General features: G+C 38.5%; 1 protein-coding gene across 1 annotated transcript in view; it reads right to left on the bottom strand.

Annotated features, from left to right (window-relative positions):
- The window catches only part of GABRB1 (gamma-aminobutyric acid type A receptor subunit beta1), a 333,351-nt gene that overhangs the window by 69,046 nt on the left and 242,015 nt on the right, over nt 1–22,290 (bottom strand). The window lies entirely within an intron of this gene.

Genomic DNA, 22,290 nt, shown 5'->3' with positions numbered 1-22,290 from the left:
GCTATAAGATGTGTGTATTTGTGTAAATATATTCTGACATATTTCAAAATTTTGATGAGACAGATACATCACAAACTGCTTGAACTGCCTAAAGTCTGAGAGCTGGTATCAAACTGGAATTAAAAATCCTTGTTCTTTGCTCTTTTACAATTTGAACTGGACTAGAAGTTTGTGCATTGTTACTAATGAGACAATACCATATACACGTGTGTGTGTGTGTGTGTGTGTGTGTGTGTGTGTGTATATATATATATATATATATTTTTTTTTAAGGTTAGAGCTTTGTGACCCTAAGGTTTACTTTCCTTCCTTTCTTTGGCTTCTGCAACTCTACACTCCATGATTTTCTTCCTATTTCTCTGGCTGTTCCTTCCTTATTTCTTTTTTCATTCTTATCTTATTCTATCCAGTGATTAAATATTGGAGTAACTCAGGCTTCTTAATTCTTTATTTCTTACTCTGTATCATCTCCTCAGGGACATCCTCCTATACTTACAATTATCAAAATATTTAGATGATTCACAAATGTATATATTCAGGGTAGACCTCTCTCTGTGCTCCAGACCTGTATCATACATGAAGAAATCAAAAATTAAACTTGTGATCTTTTCTTTGCTCCCAGCTCAGAATCTAGAACACTCCCATTCTTCCCATTTTGGGTGAATGTCACCCTCATTCGTTTATGAATTCAAGCAAAAAATCTTTGGAAATAGTGGGAGTCATTTTTTAATTCCTCTATCTTTCTCATTCATATTGATTTCTTCACTAAGTCCCATCTGTTTTTCCTTCTAGTTCTCCTGTGCATCCATCTACTTTCTATTTCCATTCTGATTCAAGCTAGCATCATTCTCTCCCTGGTCTATTCTGATAGTCTTCAAAATGGTTTTTCTTTCTCCACCTGCACTAATCTGTTCTCAATACTGTAGCTAGAGTAATTTTTTTCAAACATGAATCTTATCCGATCAACCCTCCTTACCCCAGCTCAAAAATCCTCCAGTGACCCACCATTCCTAGCAGAAAATCAAAACTCTTATAAGATCCTCCAGGGTAAGCCCTCTACCTGCATTTCCAGCTTCAACTCACACCACGGTCCTTCTTCTCTTGCTGCTACAACCACATTAGATTTACTTCTGTCCACTGAGCTTGCTAGAATCCCTCCTGTCACAGGGTCTTGAATTTGATGTTCTCTCTGCCTGGACTATTGTTTTTTCTCCTCTTTGCCTCATTAACTCCTTGTTATACAGCCTTTAGATCTATAAACAATTGACATATTCTCAAGGAAACTCTTGACCTCCATAAGTCCAATCCCCCTAATTTACTCTCTAATAGCATAAAGTACCACTAGTTCATAGCAATATTTACTTTTATTGGTGTAAGTCTTTGAGAAATGCCTATTTACCTTTCCTGCTTGGAAGCTCCGTTAGGGAGAGTAAGGACCTTGTCTACTTTTGCTCACCACTGCCATCTAGCACAGTGCCAAGCACCATCCAGGCTACAATGAGTGTTGCTGAATGGATTACTGAAATAATTAACTAGTTAACCAAATATTTCTGATTATTTGATGCCACTTCTAGAAATTATGTTTTTAAGAGAAGGTATTCAATTGTTCAGAGAAGGGAGGAGGTCATATTTTGGTAAGATCAGGTTACATTTTAATAAGATAGAGAAATGCTTCACTAGGCACTGAGAGACAACATACAGATCAAGGGTTACACTTAGGAGGCTGCTGAGTGGCAGTAATAGACTGGAGATTCCCTATTGACACTTAAGATTTCAAGAAATCTTCAGTCCAACCGTGAAAATTAGCAGTTGAGCTCATGTTCATTGCTGAACTCAAAGAGGTGTTGGCCTGAAACAGATCAGTAAGTTTGATTTTAACCTGGTTACATAAGACTTTCTGCATGTGATTTCTTTTCTCCTTCAAATTATAAACAATTATCCTTTAGTAGTCTCTAGGTCCTCAGGGTGTTTTCATTAAAAAAGCTGAAACCCAACTCCTAGGATTCTAACCATATAATAGCATGGTGGCACCTGACTGAATATGGTGGAAGGTTCAGGTTTCCTTTTATAGCCAGACTCAGTTCTTTTGTCGCATTTTCCAAATTACTTTTGACCTGCCCCAGAGCAGACAGCAGGGAGCAGTGTTCAGGATCCCGGCATTGTGAACTGGGTGGCCTGATTCTCCGTTAATCAGCTGCAGAACTCTGGACAGCTCCCATTTGATAGCACCCTTTGGCATCTCGTATCCAGAATTAGAGGATTGGGTTAGTGATTCTGCAGGTCCTCAATTAACCTTCAAATTCCTTGATTCTTCACGTAGGAACTGCTTTTTTTTTTAAATTGTGTTTTACACTGCCATATAAAGTACTTTAGTAACATAGTCTAAAGAAACAGTCCCTATGAGGCTGAGAATCTATACTACGCAGAGGTTAAAAACTCTAGCTTTTGAATCAGAAAGACCTGGGCTCAAAACCTTTGGTGTTAATAAGCCAGTTATTTAAAGCTTCTGAGTGTTTGTTACTGCATCTAGAAGCTAGTGATACTTCTTTCTTCCTGGAGACGTTGTGAGGATAATATGAAATACGTAATACATTTGAAACACAATACCTGGTACAGAATTAGCCTACAGTTAAGCATTAATGCAATGGCACTTTTTATTTAGAAGAGAGAGAGTCCTTACGGCTCCCTCTGACCCTGTGTTTGCTCTCCGGTAAGACAGACATCACTTCCTGGTATTATGTGATGTCAGGCTGCACATTTCTGAGCCTCATTTTGGAACCAGAGTCCATCAGTCATTCTCAGCCATTCTCTGAATCTGAGCAGCTGACAGAATCGTCAGTGAGGTCATTATTTTTAGCTTTAGAACCGTTAGAAAGTCTGCAGGGGATTTTCATGGCATTTAACAAATTAGCAAAGGTCATCAAAACAAACCCACTTACTGAATTCACTGGCTCAAAATCCTATCAAACCAGTGCTGTCATATTAAATTAAAGAACTTTCTACTGGCAGCATTTCCATTAAAAAATCAAGCAGAATTATGTTCAGATTTGCGTCATTGCTGCAGCTTTTTAAAGTCACAAATTTTGATGGCAAACCAACTCATCTATCTGTAACCTCCACACCATGTAGTCATGCGATTCTTCCAGTCTAAAATTTCCTCACTTTTCTTCTCTGTCCATCCAAGTTTAAGTCCCATCTCCTTTAGGAGGCAATTCTTAAATTCTCTAACCTCTGGTCTCAGGTCTGTTTTGCCCTTGATCCAGAACAGTGTGGTTTTGACTTTATTCAGCTCTTTACAAAGGAATTAAACATGACCATTAGGCTTTTCCACTTTAATAGATGCCTTTAACACACTCAACTCTGCTCGGATGATTAACTGGCTTGTGGAGCAGCCATCAACCAGCATGACAGACTATACACACCACTGGCTCCTGACAAATAGTATACCATGAGCTCCTTGCTTTCCATATTGCCATAAGTAATGTTTTGGAAGAAATACTTTGGGGTCAGGTAATTGATCCATTTCTCTACATGCCCTAAATGACACCTTTGAATCAAGCCAGACCACAGGATTGCTGGATCCTTCAGCAAAATCATTTTGGATCTAATAGAATTGCTGTACTGAATTGTACTTTTGTGTTATGCCAATTGGCCACAATTGATGGACTGTGTAAGAAAGGACCAGATAAAACTTGGAGCCCTATTTTTGAATACCTACAGAATTAGGCTTTGTTTTATGGACAATTTGAATCTTATAGATTGATTGGGTTTACTTGCTTTGGCCATTAGAGGATTTAGTGATAAATCTAGGGTCCATTTCTCTCAACTGTATGGAATATCCTAATATCAAGTTTTGCTTTATTGTTTTTCCACCCCTAGTTTCCCTCTGTCCTGGCCACCACGACTGCTTACCATAATCCTTTTGCACCCAAAGTACTTTTTGTGAAGTGCCTCACATCTTTTGTAGAATGAGGCAGAGATTAAAAATAAATTCTTGATCTATTCCTCTAGGGAATTACAGCAATTATAGCTTTCAGACCATTATTTTGCAATTATTTTCTGCCTTGTGTTCTTCTTTCATTGTTTTGTCTCCACAACTTGGTTTGAAGCCAAAGAATCCAGAGAATATTCTTAAAAATTTCCCCTACATACAGGAAGCATAGCATGTGCTCACTGAATCTTTAAATCAGACTTCTGCAGGTCTGCTTCTAGGTAGCCAGTTGTGTGATTTTGACCTCAGTGCCATTGAGACTTGCAGAATTTCACTCTCCTCATCTATATCTGACAGAATTGGCCTAAATAATCTTCAGCGTCCTCTCTAGTTCTAAGATTTTGTCACAAGTGCTTGTGCTCCCTAAAAGGACTTTGCCAGACATAGATATTTTAAGACAGATCTGACTTAATAAAGTACTCACAGATATGGCTATGACCAGGTGACCTATTTATTGCAGAAGACGTCCATAAAAAGAAAGACTCTGTCCAAGGGAGACTTGCTCATTTTTCTATTAACAAAGAGGACACTTCCAGACACTTTGGTTTAGAATTTAACCTGGAAGAACAATTACAAGTGGGCAATAAAAATGACTCCGGAGGCAAAGGCCTTTTTGGTGCTGTAGTTTCACATCTAGCAAATGCTGATTCCGGTTCTTTTAGTACAAGGGAGCCAGTGGGATGCTGTAGATGGATCCAAAATTGAGATCTCATTTTAAGTCCAACACTGGTCATTAATTAAACAATTGATTGCCCCTCCCTGTGTCCTTGATTTTTCATGAAAGAAAAGAAAAAAATTATCTGCCCATACCTGCAAGATGATTTGTGAGGGTCAAACAAGACAACGCTAAAAAACACCTTTCAATAAGTACAAAGTGCTATACAAATGTTGTGGATTATTGTGATAAGTTTCTGAGCATATGGCCGTGGATCAAGAAAGGACATCTGATGATGATTCAGTGGGTATTTTGAACTGCTTTTATGACTGAATGGGGTGATTTTGCAAAGTTAAGTGTTAAGATGGCTGAGGCAATTTTAGACCCTTGATGTTCCCCAAATTTGAGAATGACTTAGCAACATATAACTCCCACCTCCCTTTCAAATACAACTTCAATGGAGTTGAGGACAAAGTCTTATCAAGATGTAGGCAACACAAGGTCTGGGTCCATGTCTGTTTGGTTCACTGCACATAAAAAGATCGAATCAAATATTTGTTGAATATATGGAGGAGAAGCTGGATGAATGATGAGGTACCCTCCCTTTGGCTATGTGGTTTTCTCTTTTACTGTGTCTGTTCAGGCATAGGGTTCCAGGTTGTGTTTTAGAAGACTTACAAATAGTGAGACATGGACTTCTGAGATCACTTTGACAAGTCTGTGTTTGTTTGCTTGTTGTCAACTTGGCATCACCACCCCAACTATCATTGAAGAAAAACTGGAAACAATTTTCCCAGAATCTCCTTCCCTAGGTTAGAGTTTGCCAAACAGAGGCATTGGTACCAGACTTGGAAGATGGAGAAGGAGAGGCCAATATTTTGGGGGGGGGGCAATTGCTGCCAGATGCATGGGCAGATGTGAGATTCACAGTGACTTGCTGGGTAATGGTGGGAGCTTCCAAGAGACCCCTGAGTATTGTAGCCCCTTCCCTGCTTGAGTGCTCCAGGCTGGAATTGCTGAGGTTGGTTTCTTTCACCTCTGCTTGCCAGCTTTTCCAATCTACATGTATGCTCCTTAGTTCCCTATATTAAAACCTTCCATATCTTGAATATCTTGAGCAACTCTTCTGTATTCTTAGCAGAAACTTGACTAGAAACAGAATCTCAAATGTTAAATTCGGAAATGTTAAGGTTCAACTAAATGCATTTACTGTGCGTAGGGTTATAGCTAGCACTTTGGGGGAAAACCATAAGATTTTTTTAGAAAAGCCATTTACGTATCATTTAGTAAACTATTGCTTTTCAGCACTCAGAAATACCTTTGAGATCCAAGAAAGTCAATCAACTTTTCCAAAGTGTCTTATTTTGTTTTCTTGGAAGAACTTGGTTCAACAGGGCAAAATTTCCTATAGTGAAAAGACCTGATTTTAAACTCATATAGCCTGTAATTTAGTCTGGGCTCAGTCACTTCTTAATTCTGTGTATTTGGCAAATTCATTTAAATTCTTGGGCTTGGTGACTGTGTCAGCATGATGGGAGCCATGCCAACTATCTTACTTTTCTTATAGGTTGTTATGGGACTCAAATGAAAATGTATGAAAACATTGTGTGTGTGTGTGTGTGTGTGTGTGTGTGATAACATAATATATATTATTATTCTCTAGACTCCTGTTCACATTTGGTCAAATGCAAATAATAATGGAGATCGATAAAGAGTCAATAAAAGTGGCTTCCAGAGAACTGAAGCTTTCCTATTACTCCTGAGTGCAAATACTGTGGTGACTGTGTACACACCCACCTCCAGGAGACTTAGTGCAGTGTGGACTGTCAACATACAGGGCAGTGGCCAAGAGAGGACATCATACTTCAGGACTAAGATTCCACGGGACTACAGTGGGAAGCCTCATCGTATCACTATAGGATAGTGCTCAGACCACACAGAATGGAGGTGTAAACTGCTCTCCACCCAGAAGGTCACTGCTGCACTCACATTTTGTTTTGAGGTAACCAGGCAGGGACACATCAAATAAGCTTCCCCAAGCCACTGAGATAACTTCTAATTCTACAGACTCACTGACAGTGATGCTATCCTGAAGTTACTGAATAACCATGGTTAGGATTTCACACATGTGATTTATTTAATTATTGCACTGAGTCAAGACAGGGCTCTGGACTGGAGCAAAAGGAGGAGACGGGAGCCAGCAGTTCAGAATTGCCGAGTGTCTTGGTGGCGCTGAACAGATCTTTCAACACCTGTGCCCATGACGTGTAGACACACTCTGGCTTATCTTTCCTTGTGTAGCATTATTGGCTTTTCAAAACTTCCTGACCCGAAGCAGTGTGCTTATGTGTCTGCATCTGCTAAAGCACCTCTCCACCCCTCATTTTTCATCTATCAACACACCTGTCACAGCATATCACACTTCTGTGTTATATTTTATATTGGTGACTTTGTTTAGATTTTTTTCTATCTTCCTATAATTGCTTGTAAGGTACATCTGGGTAGAGACTGTTTTGCCTGGAACAGTTCATGACATACGATAAAGACTATAGAAATTGTGTGGGTGAATAAATGTCTGCATTATTAATCAAGTTTTTTTGTGTGTGACATTTTGCTTGATTCCCCAAACTCTTAGGTAGAGACTGTTAAACCAAAAAAGGAATATTTTTGGAAAATTTACCAATGGTTGGGCCCCTCTCTTTCCCCTCTTGACGAAATGAAAGCTCTATGTAGAATTGTATAGGGGCCACAGTTTTTCGAATGTAACAAACAAGGGAGATTTCCTTCCTGAGAGTTCGGGAGAGAGCCAGAATTCTTCGTTGGGCTACTTCCTTGTCTATAAGGCAGACGGAGCAAGCATCTGCATGGTGCTTCACAGAGTACACAAAAGGATGCTGAAAAGTAGTCTGTCTAGCAGTGAGGTGCACAAGCATACGCTGAAACCAGTAGCTGTATTGAAGCTGCCAATGTCAGGGAGAGAGATGTGCCCACAGAGTCTTTTCAAGTCATCCCAAGTTAACCTAAAAGGAATTCAGTCACTGGCCTGTGGACCTGACAAAAAAAGCACATTGGACATTACTGCTAAGTTAAAATGGCAATAGAATGTTGCTGGTGAATGAAGTAGTTTCTAATAATCTAAACCTCTTGAGAAGGGCATTCATGCGTCTGTACCAATGCGACTTTAGGAATGTGGCCTTTGAGGGACTCTGATAGAGTCATCTTGCCATCCTAGAGGCACTGACAGTGTCGGGAATGGGATGGGCACAATAAACACTTGTATGTGATGAAAGAATCAGAAACCTCTGGGAACTTAGAAATAGACAAATAGAGCCAACACAAGGGAGATGAACAGTGGCTCCTGGCCCTCTGTCATCAGTCAGCTCAAGAGCAGACAAGAGGCTTTGATTGGTTAGCGATGTACAGAATCAGCTTTTAAGGGGAAAGCTGAGAGAGGGGGGGAAAATGGTTAGAAACGGAGTGGGGAGAGTGATGACGACACTGATGACAACAGCGGCAACAATCAGAGTGATGACAAATGTGACAAAACTGAAGAAAAGGAGCATTTACAACTGAGCAGGTAAGAATTCCGGAAGAGCGAATAGCTGATTGCCCTATACTTCGATGAGACTTGTGATCGCGTCTGTTGAGTAGTTGAAAAGAGCTAAGCCTGGTATCAGGCACTTTATATGCTGTCCTAATGAGATCTCGTAAGGATCTATGTATCTTCTATCCTGCCTCCATCCCTTGGCCCTCCATGATCCCCAAACCCTCCCTCTGTGCTGGTCCACATGGTCCAACATAAGCAAAATCCCCTCTATCCTTGGGATCCTGGTCTTCACCACTTGACTTCACCAAAATGTTGCTCTCTCTTACAAACGCAGCTCACTCAACAGCCCTCTCAAAGTACTGGGTGCTTTCCCTCCTCCCCTCCAGTATTGGATATGCAAACTGTGTTAAGTGACTATTCCTCATTGTCCCCTTCTAGACTGTTCTCTCATCCTCCTTTCTAAAAAACTCCTTGAATCTCATGTTATTTTACAATTCTACCAATCAAAAATGAATTCTCCTACTTATTCTGTATGTTTAGCTGCTTTTCAGCTACATGCTCCTGTCTTAATTTTTTTTATGAATCCAATGTACATGGAGATTATTTTTCTATACACCAGGCTTTAAAGTCTTTGATCCCTTTTCTTGTAACAAGCATTTCTTCCATTTTATCTTGCCATTCACTTCCATCTCTAGACCTTGTTATGACCAATAACTGCATCACCACCACAAAGTCAGTTTCATATACCTTCCTCTCTGACCGTAACCTCCTATTTTCCCATCTCATTCTCTAATATCCTGACTCCAAAATTTTTTAACCCCATCAGACCCTATGGTCCATTAATTTAACCACAGTTAAGCTGTCCCTCGCGTCCTCATAACTGTTACTGTCTCCTGGCCTAGTTTAAATGTCACAGACAAGCATTATAATCACTGTCTTTTATACACCCTCCTTCTTCCCTAGCTCTCTTCCCAGCACTTGCAAGGGAAAAATCCCAATCATGGATAAATTCACTGTTGTACTTTCCCTAAACGTGAAGCCACCCTACTAAACACAGTGAAAGGAAAACAGAAACATGCTAGGTGGTCACACTTAATATCCTCAATGCTGCCAGTGAGCATGCCACATTCTCAGCCTACTCTGTTGTCCACTCTGGTAGATAATTATATCTTCTCCCCTCTTTTCAACCCCCCAGTACTCTCTCTCTTCAATCCCCTAATACATCCAGTTGATTACCTTGACTCCTGCTTCACTAAGAACATAGAGTTAATTAGAAGAAAATTTCCACAAGACATCACCATCGTAACTACTTATTTACCAGGGTTAGTGCCTTTTCTTAGTATAGTTGAACTGTCTGAGCTTTTTCTTACATCATAACAAGCTATTTGCTTTTATACTGAGTCTTACCTCCTCCACCCCATTCAGTGACAACCCTCTTGCAATATTTCTTCCCCTCTTACACTGCCAATTTCCCTCTCTCCACTGGATTTCTCCCACTAGCATACAAACGTGATTTTATTGCTTCCATCTTAAAACAAAGAAACAAAAGATTTCTCTCGATCATATGTTCTTCTCTGGCTATCACTCAAATTTTCTTTTCTCCTGAAAAGTAAAAGTAAAGGAGTTTGTTACACTTGCTGTAACCACTTTCTCTTTTCCTATCCTCCTTGACATCTACCACATTTAGATTTTCACTCCCAGCACTCTGCGTTGCTAAATCCAATCATCCATTCTCAGTTCTTAGTTAACTTGTTCTATCATGTATATTTGACCCAGTCAAACACCTCTTTTTCTAAAATACTTTTTACCTTGGTTCCAGCCTACTCTTCTCTCTTAGGCTTCCTCCTATCTCAACGATCACCCCTTCAGTCTCCTTTGCTGATTTGACTCTGTCACTTACTTGGTGTAAATATGGAAAAATTAGGTGATGCCACTGTGACTCAGTTTCCTCATTGGTAAAATGAAAACAATAATGGTACCTAATGGTAGAGTCCTTGTTGCGACTAAATGCATTGTTATATGCAGTGTGTTGGCATAAAGTAATTGTCATAGCTGTGTTTCTATCATCTCCCTTATCTCTAAGTATTAGTCTGGCCAAGGCAAAGCACTTGGACCTCTTCTCCAGTTATACTAACTACCTTGGTGAAGTCATCTAGATTCATGGGTTTAAATACATCTAGAAGCTCATGAATTGTAAAATTACATATCCAGGTAGGACCTCTACCCTGAACTTGAGACTTAGACTTTCAACTGTAAACTTGATATCTCCACTTAGATGTCTAACAGACAATACAAATTTAAAATGTCTAAACACTTTTCTGGGCTCTACCTGAAGCTTTCCTCAATTCAGTTGATGGTAAGTCCATCCTTCTATTTTCTCAGAGGTTTCACTCAGAGAAGACCAATTTACGTATAAGAGTAGCTCTTTGCTGTCTAAGAAAGAACTTTCCACTAAAGGACACTTCCTATGTGAATTCTGTTGGACTGATGTATAAGACTCAGAGCTGGTGTCCTGTGTCATCCATGTCATGTTTAAACCTTCTGCTGCAGTCATGTCCCCAGGTCCACTCAACATACTACTCACCTTGACCCGAGTGAGCTTGGCTTGCCGCAGGCGGTTGCTGTTTCCATAGTCTGAATTTCGGCAGATGCACACAGTATCTGAGACATACTCTCTCAGCACGCTGCGGCTTAGCTTCTGCTGCTTCTAACCTAGCACTTCTAGCTGTATTATTATTAGCATTAGTGGTAAGAGTGTTCAGTTACTGTTATCATCCAATTGCTACTATTATTCAGCCCCAAATGGAACAAAAGATAGAATTTTTAATATTGCTAATGCATTAAATTCTCTTCAAAGTAAAAGTTTAAAAAGAGTAACTATGACCTGGTATCACAGTAGCAGAAGACTGCTGCCCCTTCCTAAACTTCATGCAATCTAGGGAGAAAATGTAGTTTTATTATAACTCTACACCCTGGTTAGGAAACTGTGAGAACTTAGCAAACTCAGGCTTGGTCCTTTGGTTATGCTACTAGATTCAAGGCTTGAAGTAAATCAACAGGAGGACAATAGGGGACGTATCATTTTGCATTTCTTGAGGGAGACACTTCCTAATACTTTCAATCTATGGTCATAAGGAAATTATGTTAAATATCTTTCCTCTAAAGAGCAAGGTACTGTTTTGGCATATAAAGCACGTACAAATTCAAAGAGGAAGAGACAGAATAATGGCAGCCACAGTGAGGATAGGGGATTACATGTAAAAGCCTGTATAACTCAGTAACTGGATACTGTGTGGAAGCAGGTGACTTGAGAACCCATCAGCACAGCAGTCAGGATGGAGGAAGGTGACGAAGCAGCAGAAACTGAGGACCCGGACAATGGTTGAGACATTGAAACAAATGATTCGTGAAGAGTTATTACTGATCCCTAATGAAGAGACTACGCTACTTAAAATGAGAACCATGACAGGAAAACACCTTTTTTGAGTTGCAAAAATATGCCTAATTGACTAGAGATGGATATTTCTTTTGCTGACGCATTAATTTTGTAGAAAGAGGCTTTCATTACCCCACCAAGGAAGATACTCCCAAAGAGTAGCTCTTAAATTAAGGTCGTGGTAAGGATCATAGTGCAAGTTCTTACACCTCCCTTTGCCTCAGATGAAGCCAGAGCTTCAGCACATTGTGAAAAATGATCACGGTTATGACCCTGAATCATCAGAAGAGAACAAATGATTTTTAGGATTCTCTACTGAGAAAGATTCACGTCAAAGTAGCTAACATAAAGTCTGGCAAAATTGAGTTCTTCAGAGTGACTTGTTAAACCCCAGGTCTCTAGATAGTGAAAGTCCACTAAAACCTCTTATTTGTGGACATGAAGTCAAGTAAAATCAAATAGAGTACTTGTCATTACTTTTCCCTTTGTTAAAATTAAATCCTTTCTAAGTACAAAATAGTCAACAAATATTATTTTTAATGTGGGCTTAAGAGTACTGATGACATACTACATCTGGGAATCGTTCATGTATTAAATAGTAAGTCAAGAATTTTACCCACCCAGGGCGCCAAACAGCATCTAAGTTTCAGAGTTCAGTGTTTGGGAATTCCTCAGGTCATCTGAAAATGACTTTTCTGCCTCACTTAATTGAAAACCCAAAACTCTCTTGAATCAAGTGCTGAGCAACCAGTGTGACAAAGGCTAATTACTTAAATCTCAGTAGGAAGCAAGCAGATTGGGAAAGCAGATTGAGTAGGAGCACAGGTGAGACAGGTTTTTGTTTGTTTGTTTGTTTCTTTTATTAATGTATTCCAGCTTCCCACTACTCAAAGTGTGGTCTATAGGCCAATAGCGCCAGCATCACCTGGTGACATGTTAGAAATGCAGACTCTCAGGCCCCAGACCAAGCTCATAAAACCAGAATGCATTTTAACAAGATCCTTGTAAGTGTGTGAATGTCTGACAAGCACTTCAGGGAGCCTATCAGACAAGGGATGGGTTCCCACGCTGACAGTTTTTAAGGTGAGAGCAGGCACCTATGGCTCTACTCATTGAAATGTCTTGTCTGAGCGGTAGGTCTACATGACGTCAGTACTGAGAACACAACGTATTTGGGATCAATGCAGTCATCTAGTGGGAGCTCTGCTCTTTCACACCATCGAATGAGTACAGTCAGTGCCTACAGGACAGGGAGTGGGAAAGGGAAATGAACACAGAAATTCTTCTTATTTCATTTCTTATGGTTGAAAGTAATAGACCTTGCTCAGTTTCAGTTTGATGAAATTATTCCTGTAAAGCCTGTTGCTGTGTATTCATTCAAGAGTAAATTGTTAACTAGCTTTTTTTTTAAACATGATAGATAATGTTACTAAAACAGCTGGTACCCCTGCCTCTCTTTCCAAAGTAGGAAACTCGATGTACCACAGCACCATAATACAAATTAATGTTTCATTGATTGCGTTCATATCAATATGTGCTACATATATTGAGGCTTTAAAATAGAGTAGCATTTTGTAACAACTTGACTTATTATTACATGGATTTCAATATCTGATTGAAGCACTTAATTCCAATGAAAGGCAGGGTCTATTGGTCTATTTCTTTCAAGGTATGCACTTAAAAAAAAAATGGAGCCTTCTGCCAGAGGGGATAAAGGAAAGAATAGTTTAAATTTTTTCCTTTGATCATTTCAGTGATTTTTTTTTCCTTTGAAAAGATGCTATTTGCTGTACTTTCTTCTCTCATTTCTGTGTTTCCATTCTGTTTCCCATTTAGAGAACTGGGTCTGTTAGAGGCGATGGTAAAAGAAAAAGAGAAAAGCAAAAATTTAAAGCACAACAGCCTTAAAGCAGTGGCTGTCATACACGACCTCATATGGAAATCATTGAGGGGAGCATAAGAAGTGCTTGTGTAACATGAGTCCATCTTCTACAAATTCTGATTTTATTCGTCTGAGTTGGGGTCATGGTATCAATATTAAAAAGATCTCTCTTTTAAAATCTTTGATCTTAAAGAGAAGAATGAAGCAATTTAAACATGGAAATTGACACAAATGGAAACTACATTTTCTATATTAACAGATGATTCTATATGGATGTGGTTCACAGAACCATCCAAGTCAAGACCTCTCAGGAGAATATGTCCATTTCCAAGGTTATAGATGTTCATGCATCACAATTGTGACTAAGGAATGGACTTTGAAACTACAGCACCATTACAGTCAGTCAAGCTTAACACGATACTAAAATGATATGGGGAAGAGGATCAGTGTCCACTTAGAAAAGAGAGGGTTTCTGAACATTGTGGGATCTGTTGCAATTATAGAAGTGACTTGGTGAAATAATAGTTATTCTTAAATTGTATCAACATCCATTGGCAAGAATGTCAGAAAATAAATGCTCATGTAGGTACTGAATTGAGACTGAGTCAGAAGAGAGGAGAAGGACCTACTAAAATCTGCTTTGTTCTCAGGTGTCTGCTTTGCATTCAGATAGAGCATATCTCAAAACCACCCAACTCACACACAGCGGGGAAGCTGAAGAGGAGTTTTCTGAGGACGGTATAGAAGAAGAATAAATCCTGGATGCTTCAGTCAGATTGCTTGAGTTCAAATCTCTTGTGGACCACTACAGTCTTGTGACTTGAGCAAGTAACTACCTTGGTGCTTTGATTTCCTCTTCTGTAAAATGGAGTAGAACAAGAGGGTTTTAGTGAAGAGTCAATGGGAGGTTTCTCTTAAGTGCCTGGCCCATGACGTATAGTCAGTAAATATCAGCAATCATTATTGTCAAGTTTGGATCCTAAGTGAACCAAAGCACTCAGTTTAGAAGGGTGTTCAGTTTTAGAAGGCCAAAATTCCATTACAAATTGTGTCTTAAAGTATTTGGTTAATACCTAAAACCTTTAGGCAAAGTGATAAACTTTATTTTGACTTTCTCTTGGAAAGCTAGAGGGAAAATGGCCATCCATCAGAGAATCCAGAAGAGAAGAAACTTCAGAAATCTAATTCTGTAAGTCAGAGGTCTCCTCACCAATCTACACAGTCACTTATCCATGCATGGAAAATATACTATCTATAGGGTAGCAGCAAACAGCTATAAGGCTAACTTTATAGACAAGTTGATTGTGAAACGAATTTTCATAAAAGGAACTCCAATCCCCCACTGGCTTTTATTTTTATAACTTTAAAAGATCGGAGACTTTTTGGAAAGACTATTTTTCCACAGTTTCAAGAAAGCAGCCTGGAAAAAGGAATACATTAATTCAGAGAAGATTCCCTTCTTCCCTACACCCACCCCTCTGCTCATCAAAAAAGCTACAGACACTAAAATTCATTAACATTTCTATGAACATAAATGTGAAATACTCATTTTCATTAAGTAGTCTACTGAATATGGCAAAATCAAATTTATCTAAGGAGATAGCCAATGCTGCTAATTTCCTTGACAATGGGGACATAAAGCAAGGGAAGCCATGCATCATTCATGAAGTTCAATTTACTTCTGTTATTTTCAGTGTTTAGCATCCGTGAATAGAAAGTGTGCAGAATGTGGTAGGTGCTATTTTTAAATGATTTCAGATCAGAATGAATGATTTGGCCGGCAGCAATAAAGTAAGAATGATTCAAAGGCTTTGCTTTTAATTGTCCTATAGTTCATATTTTTCCTTGTGTTTATATGTTCATGTATTCATAACACTTTTAATGTTCTAATATCCTTCATAAATCAGGATCCCTTTATAACCAATGCTTTAGGCAAGCATATCAAGTAATTTACTGATGATGTAACTAAACTGAATAAACTCCCAGAGTTCTAGATTTTAGGGCTGAAAGAGATATTTAAGGTAGTATAATTAACAGCCCTGTTAGTGAGGAATATCTTTTACATTACAATTGGTAGGTGGCCATTTCCAATTAATTGAAGTGTCTCTGTGGGATGCGAAGTCTTTCTTAAGGGGGTATTTTTTTCCTATGAATGGGCACGTCTGCTCATTGGATAGTATTTCTCTTCAATTCTGCATCTGCCTTCCTGCAACTTCTGCCACCTGTCTGCATGGTTGCAACTACATCACTAGCACTTGGCACACAGTGTGGCTTGTGGTCACCGTTTAAAAAATGCTATTTGAATTGAATGGGTTCAAAGCTAGCATTCTGGGCGTGATGGTCAATTTTATGTGCCAACTTGACTGGGCCACAGGTGCCCAGATATTTGGTCCAACATTATTCTGTGTGTTCCTGTGAGGGAGGTTTGGATGAGATTAACATTTGAATTGGTTTGACTGTCCTCCCTAGTGTGGATGGGCCTCATCCAATCAGTTGAAGGCCTCAGTTAAAACAAAAAGACTGACCCTCTGCAGAGTAAGACTTCCTTCTGCTTGACTATCTTTGCACTGGGACAATCAGCATCTTCCTGTTTTCAGACTCACATTGGAACACTGGCTCTCCCTGGGTCCCAAGCCTGCTGGCCTTCAGGCTGGAACTGTACCAGCAGCTCTCTAGTTTGCTGACTCACCCTGCAGATTTCAGGACATATCAGCTTCCATCACTGTATGAGCCAATTCCTTATAATAAATCTTATTCTCACTCTCTATGTATATATATCCCACTGGTTCTTTTTCTCTGGAGAATCCTAATTAATGTATGGGGCAACATCAAAAATAAGATTTCTCTTCTCTATGGTAGCATTTAAAACATCCAGAAAAGGCTAGTATGCCTCCCTATCATCATCTTCCTAAATATCTTGGTCTCTTGCTCTGAAGGAAATTATCTTAACATGGCATTGAGAATTGGACACAGTTCTTCACATGTGACTTTACAAGGGCAGACCTTTGTGGAGCTGCTCCTGCCTCAGGTCTGGACACTGTACTTATTTTATTGCCAGGTGTGAATGTAACACATTATGTAAGTAACACTTAGCATCCCAGCTCTGTAAACCTCACATTTTCTCAGCGAATTTTCCATAGTTAATTTAAGCCATTTTATCACATTTTTCTTGTTACTTGCTATTTTTGTGGGCAAGGAAAAAATTATTTTGGAAATAATCAAACTTGACTATGGCCTGGCCTTCTGTGCACATGTTGTTACTACCAAGGCATTTAAATCAACACAATGACAATATTCTGAGACTGAGAGGTGGACTGAATAGATGGTTCATTAAATTGAATATATTAAGACAATGCCCAAGTTGAAAGTTTCTAAACCATTTCTTTAAAATAAGAAATAAGTGTAAAAATAACCAGGTATCACTAAATGCTACCTTTGTTTGATAAATTGATTGTGGTTCAGGTGGGAGTGATGCAGACAGTTCATGACCCAAGTGAAGCAAGAAATTCACAGTGGTTCCTCACAGTTACCAGCTTATGAAAATTCCTAAAATAATTAGAATGTTAAGTTTCCTCTATTTGGCTCTTGGTTGACACGTTTACAATCTTAAATTTCTGAGATAGTCTTAAAGCATGAATATAAAATTATATAAATTAAAGAATATTTTATTGCAAGTAAAAAAAATTCCCTGCCTTAAATCTTATCTGAAAAAATTAAAACCAGACTTTTAATTTTGAGGGAGAGCCAGTCACCCAGAAACTTGAAAGTCAAATGAGGAAGTGTGGAGAGTTTTCTTGGTACAATGGGAAATCTTTGACTATTTTAAAGCACAGAATAACATAACCCAGTTTACATCGTGCAAAGTTCACTCTGGCTACCGGGTAGAGAATGAGTTGGAGGGAGTTAGGGGTGAAAGCAAGAAGACCAGCAGGAAGACTGCTGCAATGATTCAGGCAAGAAGTCATGGCGGTTTGGAGAAGATTGGTGGCAGTAGGGCTGGAGAGAAATGAAAAGGTTTGATAAATATCTTGCGAGTAGAATGGATAGTACTTGACAATAGATTGGATAGGAGGAATGTAATGGAGAGAGAGATGTCAACAGTTAATCCTAGGATTCTCGTTGGATAATGAGATTAAGGAGGCTGGGAAGGAAACTCATTTGTGAGGGGAAAATTGATAAAAAAAATTTTAAGCCAATTAAATTTAAGATGCCTTTGAAACATCAAAGTAGTTATGCCCAGAAGAGTGCTATGTATGTCCTTCTGGGGCTTAGAAGAGATTTGAGCTGAAGATACAGATTTGGAGATCATTGCAAAAAAGATGTAAAGAGAGGTCATTTTTCACCTTTCTGGGAACACTGTCAGTGGACACGGGAGATGGGTCAGCAGGTTCCAGATTACAGTGGGTTGAGAGGCTGCTCAGACAATAGACAAGGATATAGACCATTCTTTCAAGTAATTTTGCAAAAGGAAATAGATTAGGAAAAGCTTAAGGGGAGGTGTGAGGGTAGAGGAGAGGTGTTTTGTGACGAGAAGCGATTACAGGTTGTTTTTTTTGTTTTTTTTGTTTTTTTTTTAGGCTGTGAAGAAAGAGGTAGTAGAGAGAGTGAGAATGAGGATCTGAAAGATCAGGGGTGGAGGTGTGTGTGAACCTGAGAAAATCAGTTCCCAGAGGAGGAAGAAAGAGATGGAAATCCTGAGCACTGAGGGCAGGGTCAGCTATAAAAGGCACAGGAGCTCCACTTCCGCTGAAATACAGAGGGCTAACTTAGCATGGTGACGATATAAGGGTGTTGAGAAGAAGATGGGTGAGACTTCTGAGAGATTTCAGACCTGAAGTGGCTTCTGCTTTGGGGGTTGGGTATAGTGAGAGACGGCCTTGACTGCTGACATTGAGAATGTGAGATAGGGTGAGATTTCCCTCAATAGCCACTGCAGAAAATAAACAGGGAAAGACATTTGACGCCTCCATGACTGTTGTCCCAAACCCTTTCTATATTTCCATGAGGCTTGTGGCTATCAAACCTTCACATGATAGCTTTATTGATTTTAATTCCTAATCTTCTTAGTACTAAACTCCTTGATTGATTTTTCCATGTGCCATTAACTTATTTTATAGCATCCCAGGGCTATGAAGCTATTAATCTGCTCCAAGTTCAAGTAAACTTTCAATTTAACAAGTCTTTATGGCCTTTCTAATTTTACTCGATTAGATGACATTAAAGAAAGCAAAACATCTTCAATTTTCCTCAAAGGACCTACCCAAGGAAAACATTTCTCTATCCTTGGGGTTGTAATGAAAGAGAATACAAATGAGTACAGTCTGTAAGGTAGGTAAAATTTCTACTCTGTTTGTCACAAAACTATGATTGGTTCAATCTTATACTGGCGGAATGTCTACCTTATCATTCTTATTCCCCAACTGACACTAGACCCTCTCATTTGTAATCACTTTAAAGCTGAGTTGTAGTCTTAATAAAATGTCAAATCAGGGAGAGCTGTTTTAGCAAATAATGCAACACATGTTTCCTTGTGAAGAGTTAAAAAACAGACAGAATAACAGATTCAGTATTTATTAACACTTAGCAACATATTGATTACGTACTTAGGCAGGAACAAGCAAAGCTCATTTGGACTCCATATTATTGCCGTATGTTACTTCATTGTTTGAAGTTACTACTCTTAAGATTCAGGATCTCTTTACATTGGTTTACCTCTTATTGAGAAGGGATACACTTTAAGTACAGTTTTAGGGCCAAGAAATGTTGCCATTTGAGGCTTCTAAATTTATTTCAGGGTAACATCAAGGGAATCAGGACCACTTGGTTTCCTGCATCCACAGACTACCCTTTCTCCACAATCATTTGACCCTTGACCTAAAAGCTAAATTATGCTTCAGCTTCTAGGATCTACTCTAACCTTGATCAGGGATAATTTTAGGAAATATAGACCAGTCTTTAGTTGATTCAGCATCCTCGACCTAGCTGTGAGTGGTTCTGATGGGTGCTGTACTTCTAATCACCGATGTTCTGCTTCCTTGCTCACAGCTGATGGCAGGATTCTATTACAGGGAGTCAATTACTTGAGTTTGAGTCCCCACTTCACCACTATCCTTGTCTTGTGGCCCCAGGTAAGTTATTTTACTTCTCTGAGCCTCAGATACATTCTCTCTCAAATGTTGTTGGAAAGACTTCTGTTAGAGAGGTATTCTATTAATGCCTAGCATTTTTCTGGCAAATAGAAGGCAGTTCCTTGTTTTCTTTCCCTTTCTTCCAAGTTCCTGTCTTCACAGACTTTTCACTACACCAGTTCTTACAGGCCTGAGTTTTTGCTTTGCTTTAGGTAAACAACTTTAGGAACTAGAGTTTTGTGACCTGTTGTTGGATCACATTGATGATGGTCGCCATCTGCCCCTAGTCCTCTGTATTGACTGGTTTTAGGGTCCCAGTTGCTATGCTTCATCCATCTGTCCAGAGGACTGATTGCATTTTATTGAATTGCCTCAATGATTATTATATGTCTGGGTGGTCACCCGTTGCCTGACACCATATTTCAGAATAACTTTTTTTTAGACATTTTTTACTGATTTATGATCATTTTACAATGTTGTGTCAAATTCCAGTGTAGAGCACAATTTTTCAGTTATACATGAACATATATATATCCATTGTCACATTTTTTTCTCTGTGAGCTACCATAAGATCTTGTATATATCTCCCCGTGCTATACAGTACGGAATAACTTTTGACTCTCTGATTGCTTGGGTCTCCCCCATCCTTACCCCACAAAGTCATTTCTACCTCATTTATAGTTTTGGTTTTGCTCATTGTGTGATATGATAAATAAACCCAAAAGTCATCTATTGTCTAAATACGAATAAAGAAAATTGCCTGTATAAAAGAAAATTGCCTATAAAATAAAATATGCACTTTGGGAGAAAATGCTGATGATTTTAGCACTTTGAATTTATGCACAGAATCAATTCAAGCACTTGTCAAAATTCATTGCTTCTTTAAGTGAATGATGTAAATATAAGATCTTGGAATTTTGACAGACTGTCATATCCTAATGTTGTCCAGCAGAAGCAAAGGTAAAAAAATCACTATCAATGGAATAGGGGTCAAGGGTAAAATGCAACCCATATGAATGAGCAATTCGTGAATTATCCTTCTCTTTCTATGTCAATTCCAAAAGCTAATGGTTTACTTGCTTAGCTAAAGTTCTGCCTTATTTATAAAACATTATTAGTCATTAATAAATAATTGAGCTTATATTTCATTCTATAGTTTGAATTTGGTTGTCATTTAAATCAAAAGTCACCATTAATACTTTCACATGTTAACACCTTTCAACCAACTTATTTATTTAATGCATTGTAAAATTAGAATATTAATTAAAGAATAGTTCATGAATTTTCTTGTTCATTCCAAGTTCTACTGGTAACAGATCAATGGCTATGTCTGAATCTATATCTATATTTGCATAAGCATCTTTATGTCTATGTCTGTATTCAGTAGAAACTAGAATGTAATTACTTATTAATCAGACAATGGAGAATACATTTATTCTTTAATAATACTAGAAGATCACCTGAAATTTTCCCTTTTTCTTTACCATTTTGAAAGTATTTTAAATGATCTAACTAAGAGAAATGCAAATCGAAACTACAATGAGGTGTCACCTCACACCAGTCAGAATGGCCATCATTAAAAGGCCCACAGATGGAGAGGGTATGGAGAGAAAGGAACCCTCCTACACCACTGGTGGGAATGTAAATTGTTACAGCCACTATGGGGAACAGTAAGGAAGTTCCTTAAAAAACTAAAAATAGTTATCCTATGATCTTGTAATCCAACCCCTGGGCATATATTCAGAGAAAACTCTAATTCAGGAAGATACATGCACCTCAGTGTTCATAGCAGCACTATTTACAATAGCCAAGACATGAAAGCAACCTAAATGTCCATTGATAGATGACTGGATAAAGAAGATATGGTATGTATGTATATGTGTCTGAATCTATATCTATATCTGTGTGTGTGTGTGTGTGTGCATATGTATATATATATATATAATGAAATACTACTCAGCCATAAAAAGAATAAAATAATACCATTCACAGCAACATGGATGGACCCAGAAATGATCAGACTAAGTGAAGTAAGTCAGAGAAAGACAAATATCATATGGTATCACTTATGTGGTGGAATCAAAAAAATGATACAAATGAAATTATTTACAAAGCAGAAATAGACTCACAGACATAGAAAACAAACTATGGCTACCAAAGGAGAAAGGGGTGGGGGGAAGGGATTTATTTAACTTAAATTAGGAGTTTGCGATTAATATATACAACAGAAAATAGATAAACAACAAGGACCTACTGTATAGCACAGGGAACTATATTCAGTATGTTTTAATAGCCTATAATGGAAAAGAATCTAAGAAAGCCTATATACATATATTTATGTATATGTGTAACTGAATCACTTTGCTGTACACCTGAAATGAGCACAACATTGTATATCAACTATACTTCAATAAAAAATTAAAAAAATAAATGATCTAAAGAAATATATCTCTTCTCACATTACATTAAGTGGTATTACAATGCTCTGAATTACCTACTGCACTTTCTGTGCCCCTGAATACCAGGAAATGGCCTTGCCTGGTATAAATGGGCTCAAATGCTTGAACGTTGATAGTTGAGAAACAATGAAACAAAGATAAGCAATCGATTAAATCTTAGTGACTAAAATATTCAGTAAAGCAATCAATGAA

The sequence above is a fragment of the Camelus ferus genome, chromosome 2, assembly GCF_009834535.1.
Source record: "Camelus ferus isolate YT-003-E chromosome 2, BCGSAC_Cfer_1.0, whole genome shotgun sequence".
NCBI lineage: Eukaryota > Metazoa > Chordata > Mammalia > Artiodactyla > Camelidae > Camelus > Camelus ferus.
This window is presented reverse-complemented; position numbering and strand designations above follow the sequence as displayed.